Source organism: Lactuca sativa, chromosome 8 (assembly GCF_002870075.4).
Source record: "Lactuca sativa cultivar Salinas chromosome 8, Lsat_Salinas_v11, whole genome shotgun sequence".
In the NCBI taxonomy this organism is placed as follows: Eukaryota; Viridiplantae; Streptophyta; class Magnoliopsida; order Asterales; family Asteraceae; genus Lactuca; species Lactuca sativa.
Genome location: NC_056630.2, coordinates 269,870,734 through 269,879,159, shown reverse-complemented (window position 1 = coordinate 269,879,159; position 8,426 = coordinate 269,870,734). Strand labels below are relative to the sequence as shown.

Here is an 8,426-nt window from a genome sequence, read left to right as displayed (position 1 = left end):
TGAAGCAATTAGGTTAATCATTCCACTTAGCTTTAGGATTTGAGTATGTCTAATCTAGTTAAACTTGTTTTTATGTTTGTTTTTACTGCAACTATGAGCTAAATACGTTTTTGTTTCTGTTTGGGGAATACCAAGGAACTCCTATGGTTTAATTCTTAGCTTTTGATTAATTGTTTATTGGTGATCTATTAAATTAAGTTTGTTAAAGAACCTTATGCATTAATCACAATTATTTTCTGTTAATTGGAAGACAATTAAGCTGCATGAACATCTCTTAGTTGTTAACCTCATATGTCTATGTGAACACTAAATCATATGCTTAGGAATAATGATTATGAAACTAAGATTAATAAGACAATAGTTAGATTAATGTGTGAGCTTGTTTGAGAAACCATCAAACAAGAGGTTAATTGAACCACTAAATTGATTAACTACTACAAATCTTATTTAATCCAAATTGTAAATCTAGGGAATTAATTAGTTTAAACACTTGATCACTGCTTGAATTAATTGATTGTCTAAGGGTTAGGAGTAATGAACATGAACCTAACCACTATAATTGGTAGCCAATAACAAATCTATCATAAATACAAAATAACCATATGAGTGAATTGGTTGAACCTAACTAGAAACATCTTTATCAAATTTGGTGAATTAGTTCTCTGCTTTAGCTATTTAGTTAATTAAGTGTTTATGTGTGCTTAAGTTTCTAGTCTTGCAAAACTAGAAGAAAAACCTTTTACTTTCATTAATTGTTTTAGTTAAAATTAGTTATTAGTTTAATTTTCCGTTCCCTGAGTTCGATACCTTACTTACTAAACTATACCACTAAAGGACAGGTTCACTGCCTTTGTGTGCTAAATTTATTAAAAAAAGTAGGGATAAAACAAGTGCATCTAACACACATCAAGTTTTTGGCGCCGTTGCCGGGGAACGGTTCTAAATAATTAATCTAATTCCTAATTTTTTCGATCCTTTGTGTGAGTTTACTTGCATAGAGTTAATTTATTACAATTTAGTAGTTAGTAATTAGGTTTTAGCATCTATTTTAGTGTTAATATTAAGTTTTTAATTTTTTCAAAATTACACTTATACTCGCCGAATGCAGTCGCACCTACTCGGCGAGTACAAGCGTATTTAGCAGTTTAATTTTCGATTTTTTTAGTACATTTTTTTTGTTCTTTTTACATTTTTATCTTGTTTATTTCAGGACTTTCATGACCAGAGGATCAAACACCCCGCTGGTACCCCCGTTTGAAGATCCCGAAACCGCATTGAAAAGAAACAAAGGGAAGGACGTGGAGAGTTCGAGTACACCAAAGAAGTCACCTTTGTCCAATTTGAAAACTGTTTTTGGGAAAAAGAATAGCAGCAAATCAGGAGCATCCAGCGCTTCTTTAGTAATCGACGAACCGGCTAAGGAAGATATCGAGTACGAGACCGAGGAAGAAGAGGAGCCTACATACGAGCACGAAACTGATTCCGAGGAAGAGTTAGCTATCACAATGGCTAACATTGATGAAATCCCCATGGGAGAATGGAAGAAGAGGATGTGCGACGACATTGGCCCTGGACTTGTGCAACCCGCAATTCCCGCGACTGCTACTTTCGAGCTAAAGGGTCATATCCTAGCTTTACTTAAAGAAATACCTTTTTATGGAAAAGACCATGAAGATGCCTACAAGCATTTGGACGAAGTCAATGATGTAGCTGATTACTTCAATGTTCCAAATGTGCCCCGCGAGACTCAGCTACTTCGTATGCTTCCGGTGACATTCAAAGGAGCTGCAAAAGACTGGCTCAAGTCACTTCCCCCCGGATCAGTCACCACTTGGGCCAAGATGAAAGAAGAATTCATTGATCACTTTTGCCCACCTTCCAAGATAGCCAAGTTGAAAAAGGCCATTGCTAACTTTGAGCAACAAGCTGGAGATTCGCTATATGAAGCATGGGAGAGGTACAAGAGCTTACTAAGAAACTGCCCACACCATGATCTAAACAGCCAGCAAGAAGTCTCCATCTTCTATGATGGAGTCAATGTCACAACCAGGCAGTTACTAGACTCGCAAGGCCCGCTCACAAAGAAGCCGTCCCCGGTGATCAAAGAATTGATTGAAGAATTCTCTAAACACTCTAGAGAATACCACAACCCTAGACATGATGTCACTAGGGGAGCCGCTTATGCAGCTACTGAAGACTTATCCGCGGTCATGGCTATGCTAAAAACCATGGATAGGAGGATGGATAAAATGGATCAAACGATCCATGCTATTCGGGTGGGTTGTGAAAACTACAATGGGCCTCACCTCACTAGAGACTGTGATCTAGATGAGAATGGCAACAAGAAGGTGCAAGTGTGTTACTCAAGTGGAGACCGATATGATGAAGACTGGCGCAAAAAAAGAAAGAATGGCTCCCTTATGAAGAGTACAAGAAAGCCAAGGAGGAAAGGTTTAGGCAAAAAGGGAGAGGGTTCTACCAAAAGGAGGAGCCGGTGCAAGAAAGGAAGCCAAGCTTGGAAGAAATGCTCACCAAATTTGTAGCTGCTTCAGAAAAAAGACATAGTGACCATGATGCTGCAATTCAAGAAACAAGGACCATGCTTAGGAACCAGCAAGCATCTATCCACAATATAGAAACCCAGCTTGGGCAACTTGCTCAACAAATCAACCAAAGGTCACCGGGCGAACTTCCTAGCAAAACTGAAAATAACCCACGAGGCGCGCACATAAACATAGTCACAATAAGGAGTGGGAAGATAATCACTCCCCTGGCACCTATTCAGACCGACTCATCCAAGAAATCATAGAAGGAGGAGGCAGAAAAGCAAGCAGAAAACCAAGATATACAATCTGACAGCCCTACTCGCCGAGTACCACGTATGGACTCAGCGAGTACATCACAAAATCCCACCGAACAGATCCCTGAAAAACTTTACCAGCCTCCCATGCCATACCCAGCCCGAGCTAAGAAGGAGAAGCAGGAAGAAGAGTATCATAAGTTTCTAGATCATATCAAGACTCTTCAAATAAACATACCCTTCATTGAAGCCGTCATGCAAATGCCCAAGTATGCAAAGTTCCTTAAGGAACTTCTCACTAATAGAAGGAAGATAGAAGAAGTGAAGAAGGTAGTACTCAATGAAAACTGCTCAGCTGCTATGCTAAATAAGCTACCAAAGAAGAAAGGTGATCTGGGGAGTTTGACTTTACCTTGCCAATTTGGCAACTTGGCCACCATTCATGCCTTAGCCGATTCAGGAGCAAGTGTGAAACTAATGTCATATTCATTCTTTAAGAAGCTGGATCTCCCGGAACCAAGGCCAATTCGCATGGTAATACACTTGGCAAACAAGACAGTCACCTTCCCAAGAGGCATATGCAAAGACATATTAGTCAAGGTGGACAAATTCGTCTTTCCCACTGATTTTATCATTCTAGACATAAAGGCAGATCCACAAGTGCCAATCATCCTTGGAAGGCCCTTCCTCAACACGGCAAGTGCTATAATAGACATGAGGGGCTCAAAGCTCACCTTGCAGGTAGGAGAAGATTCAATCACATTTGGGGTAGACCAAGCTATGAAGTATTCAAGGAACAGTGACGACACAACATTCTCAATCGATATGCTTGACGAATTATTGGAGGAAGGCATAACTGAAGATTCCAGCAAGTTCATAACTGATGATGAAGAATTTGATCCAGAAAAAGACTTGATGGAAATTGAAAGACTGCTGGAAGAAGCAGATTATGAAGAATTGGTAAAACAAACTGACATTTCTACTCGCCGAGTAGGACCGATCTACTCGCCGACTTCCTCTGAAGAAAAGGCAGAAATCGTGAACACAGCCACAAACTCACCGAGTACCCTACCTGCACTCGGCGAGTCCAACAGTCAGAACCAAAAAACGGAGCTCAAAACTTTACCAGAACATTTGGAGTATGCTTTCCTTGAAGAAGGCAACCAAAAACCTGTAATCATAGCTGCTGACCTGTTCAATTCTGAAAAGGAAGAGCTAGTGCAAGTGTTGAAGAAGCGGAAGTAGGCCATAGCATGGATCATCACCGACATCAAGGGAATCAGCCCATTTTATTGTTCCCACAAGATCAATCTGGAAGAAGGGGCAAAGCCGGTTGTACAGCACCAAAGAAGGTTAAACTCGAACATGCAAGAAGTAGTCAAGAAGGAAGTGGTCAAACTCTTAGATGCGGGAATTATCTATTCCATTTCCGACAGTCCATGGGTGAGTCCGGTCCAAGTGGTGACCAAGAAAGGAGGGATGACGGTCATAACCAACAAAAAGAACGAACTAATTCCGACACGAACGGATGCCAAGCCAAGACTGATACGATGGGTGCTACTTCTGCAAGAGTTCGACATAGAGATACGAGACAAGAAAGGAATGGAGAATGTAGCAGCTGACCACTTGTCAAGACTGGAGAACCCGCAATTGCAAGAAGATAAAGATGGAGACGACTTCCCGGATGAGTATATTATGGTGACCGTGGGAGAAGAGCCATGGTTCGCAGACATAGCTAATTATTTAGCTACAAAATACATCCCGAAAGATTTTAGCAGTCAACAGAAGAAGAAATTTTTTTCCGAATTAAAATATTACTTTTGGGACGAGCCATACCTCTTCCAGAGTTGTGCGGACGGGATCATACGAAGATGCGTATTCGGGAAGGAAAGCCGGAAAATATTAGAGCATTGTCATAGCGGGCCCATGGGTGGACATCATGCAACACACTACAAGACAAAGAAGATCTTTGACATTGGGTTTTATTGGCCCACAATTTTTAAAGATGCAACCCAATTTGTCAAAGAATGTGATGCTTGTCAAAGAGTGGGAAACATTTCATCCCGAAATGAAATGCCACAACATAGTATCCAAGTGTGCGAGGTGTTTGATGTGTGGGGAATTGACTTCATGGGACCATTTCCCATGTCTAAAGGAAACAAATACATACTAGTGGCGGTGGATTATGTATCCAAATGGGCGGAGGCACAAGCATTACCAACAAATGACGGTCGGGTAGTGGTGCGGTTCTTAAAGAAATTATTTTCACGATTTGGAGTCCCGAAAGCCCTTATAAGTGACCGAGGCACACATTTTGCCAATCAACAATTGGAAAAGGTGTTAAAGAAATATGGGGTAACCCATAAGTTTTCCACATCATACCATCCACAAACTAGTGGACAAACCAAAGTGACAAATCGAGCCTTAAAGCGAATTTTGGAGAAATCAGTGGGGAGCAACCGCAAGGAATGGTCGGATAAGCTAGATGATGCACTTTGGGCTTTTCGTACCGCTTTCAAAACACCTATTGGTACTACACCATATAGGTTAGTTTATGGAAAGCAATGCCATTTACCGGTGGAGCTAGAACACAAGGCGTTTTGGGTTTTGAAGAGGTGTAACTTCAACATGGAGGAACTAAAGACCAACCGGTTAATGCAAATGAATGCTCTTGAAGAGCTAAGGAATGATGCATACTCTAGCTCATTGCTTTATAAAGAGAAGACCAAGATGTGGCATGACAAAAGTATTAAAGATAAAGAAATTCATGAATGCCAAAAAGTGTTGCTCTTCAACTCACGACTAAAGCTTTTCTCGGGAAAACTCAAGTCAAGATGGGATGGTCCTTTTCTAGTGAAGAAGGTGTTTCCACATGGTGCTATAGAGCTACTGTCAAGAGATGGCACGCCTTTCAAGGTCAATGGTCATAGGGTTAAAAAGTATGAAGAAGGAGTCCCTCGGAATGAAGGAATGGAAGAGTTGCTGCTGTTGGAAGGGATTGCAACCACGTAGAAGGGGAGGAGTCCAGCTAATGACTCCCTAAAAAGAAGTGCTTCTCGGGAGGCAACCCGAGTTTCAAGTTTGCATTTTCTTTCCTTTCTTTTATTTTCATTATTTTTTTCTTTTCTTCATCGATTTTTGAGAATATAACTACTTGAGGACTAGCAATGCCTAGAGTGTGGGGTGGATGGCTTAAAAAATGAGAAAATACACAAATTTTTCAAAATTGTCACAATTTTTTCAAACTGCAAGGTTTACTCGCCGAGTAGGCACGTATACTCGGCGAGTACCTGCCCGAGTAGACCGATAAAACGCGTAACGACATTTATACTCGGCGAGTAGAATCTTTCTACTCGGCGAGTAGCCACTGTACACGGTTGAAATATAAAACTGTAAAAAAGAGGGTTTTCACCCATTTCATCCCCACACTCGCCGTGCAGAGCGCATTCTTAAGCAGCAACGATTTCGTTCGATTTTCTTCAATTCTCCACCGAATCTTCTTCATTCAAGAAAAAAGGTAACATCTTTACACTATAAACGCATGAAAGGTTCGATCTTTAACATAGATTTGCCCCGAATTTGCTTGATTTCGGATTTAGGGTTTCCTCAAATTCTAGGGTTTCAAATTAACCATAAATTAGGTAATGTTAGGATGAATTTCTTTATGATTTATGGTTAGATAGGTCATTACAACAAACCCCTGTGAAAAATTTGGATTCTTGGATAGTTTATACAGGACCGGCACCGAACAGTCCCGATGTTCATCCTACTCGCCGAGTAGGTCGTGTACTCGGCGAGTAGATGACTAATCAGACCTGATTTCTTTGTTTTTAATTACTGGGTATTGTTTGTTTGTGTGTTTTTTGATGTTCTTATGCAGGAACAATGGCCAGAAGGGGGAAGTCTTCTCGTGGGGGAAGCCAAAGTGATATTCCATGGCTTTCTTTTCAACAACTCACTTCCAAGTCATCACAAACAAGGGCCAGGAACAGATTGGAGGCGCTCAAACAAAAAGAAATCCATTTACCAAACGCAGTTGACTGGGGGTGGTTGGGAAATGTGGGATTGGAGGAGGAGCTTACACCTTACTTGGTGAAGGAATGCAGTCTGGGGTATACCACCATCACATGTGATGGGTGGTTATAATTATTCAAGATTCAAGAACCCGTGTATGTCGAGTTGTGTTGGGAATTTTTCGCTACCATCTCATTCCGAGGTGGTAGTGAGTATTACAACCACAACACAATCTCTTTTTCTTTGGGCGGGGAGCTGCGACAATGCAGCATTGCTGAGTTTTCCTGGAGGTTAGGAATTTATGACCAGAGCATGATGATGACTGAAGATTTTGAAGCCTTTTTGGAGAACTGCCATAAAGAACTTCCTGAGGCAGTGGTCGCCTCAACATGGTGGAACCAGATCGCTAACCGGGTGTATATCCCTTCCACCGCCCAAGAAGGCCACATCCGCTCACCAATCCACCACCTCATCCACCGTTTTGTGGCTAGCACCGTCAACCAGAGGAAGGATTGGGACAAGGTTCCAACCCTCGACATCTTCTATTTATGGAGTATTATTACTCCCGACGCGTTTTGCAACCTCCCATATTGCATTGCCAAATTCCTCGCTGAAGGGGCGGTTAAAGAAAAAGTCAACTCAAAAATCAATGGAGGCATGTTTGTAACTAGGCTAGCAAGGTCGTATGAGATTCTAGATTTGCCACAAGCTCGGGCACTCACGGTTATCCACCCTCCACCATTCAACACTGCACTATATCGGAGGGCACGGATAGTCGAGAAGTTTGGCGACTCATTCACCATTCCACATGAAGACGAGCCGATGATTCCCGAGGAGCCGGGAAGGCGGGTCCGACAGCATAGTGAGCGGGTGCGAGAAGACCCACCGGTTATTCCGGTGGAAGAGGACAATGATGGATGGAACCAATTGGAGTACCGATGTTACTTGGATGACATTGGACAAGGGGAGAATTATAATAACGAATCTTTTGAATACCTTTTTCAACAAATGAATATTGCCACAAGACCCGGTCCCGGATATCCATACATTATGAGTTGGGACGAGCGAATGAGGAGAAGAGATGGAGAAGGAGGAAGTGGCGCAGGAGGAGCCGACATGGAAGATGAAGAATGAAGTTTTTTTTATGTTGTTATGATGTTTTGTTATGTTTTGAACAAATGTTAAACACTTGGATGATGTTTGTTTTATGGGTTGATTATTATTTTCACTTTTAGTTGTTTAATTCTTTTTTTCAGGGATAGAAGATTAGAAGGCATACTAATTTGTGAGGTTCAAGAAAGGAATGAGAGGTTTTCATGAAAAATATGGAGTCTTGTTCTTAGGATTGTGTCCGTGAGAGTCGAGAGTAATGGAGAGTGTTGCTGCTGAAGGAATTAGAGTGAGGGTCAGTTTGCATTTCCAATTTCAAAATCAGAGTAAAAGGGAACGTCAACTGGTCCAATTTTGGCAAAACAGCGCCTACTCGCCGAGTGCACAAACTATACTCGGCGAGTACCTGAGATATTACACGATATCGTTCCAAGTCAAAAGATACTCGTCGAGTCCACTCCACTACTCGCCGAGTATACTGCCAATTTTGATTTCCAGAATT

The 8,426-nt window shown here is 41.5% G+C and overlaps 1 non-coding gene across 1 annotated transcript; it reads right to left on the bottom strand.

Annotated features, from left to right (window-relative positions):
* Positions 1–1,889: 1,889 nt before the first annotated feature.
* Positions 1,890–1,996, bottom strand: LOC111898304 (small nucleolar RNA R71). The gene has a single exon (XR_002852551.2). It is a non-coding gene; the product is annotated as a small nucleolar RNA R71 (small nucleolar RNA).
* Between the last annotated feature and the right edge of the window lie 6,430 nt (positions 1,997–8,426).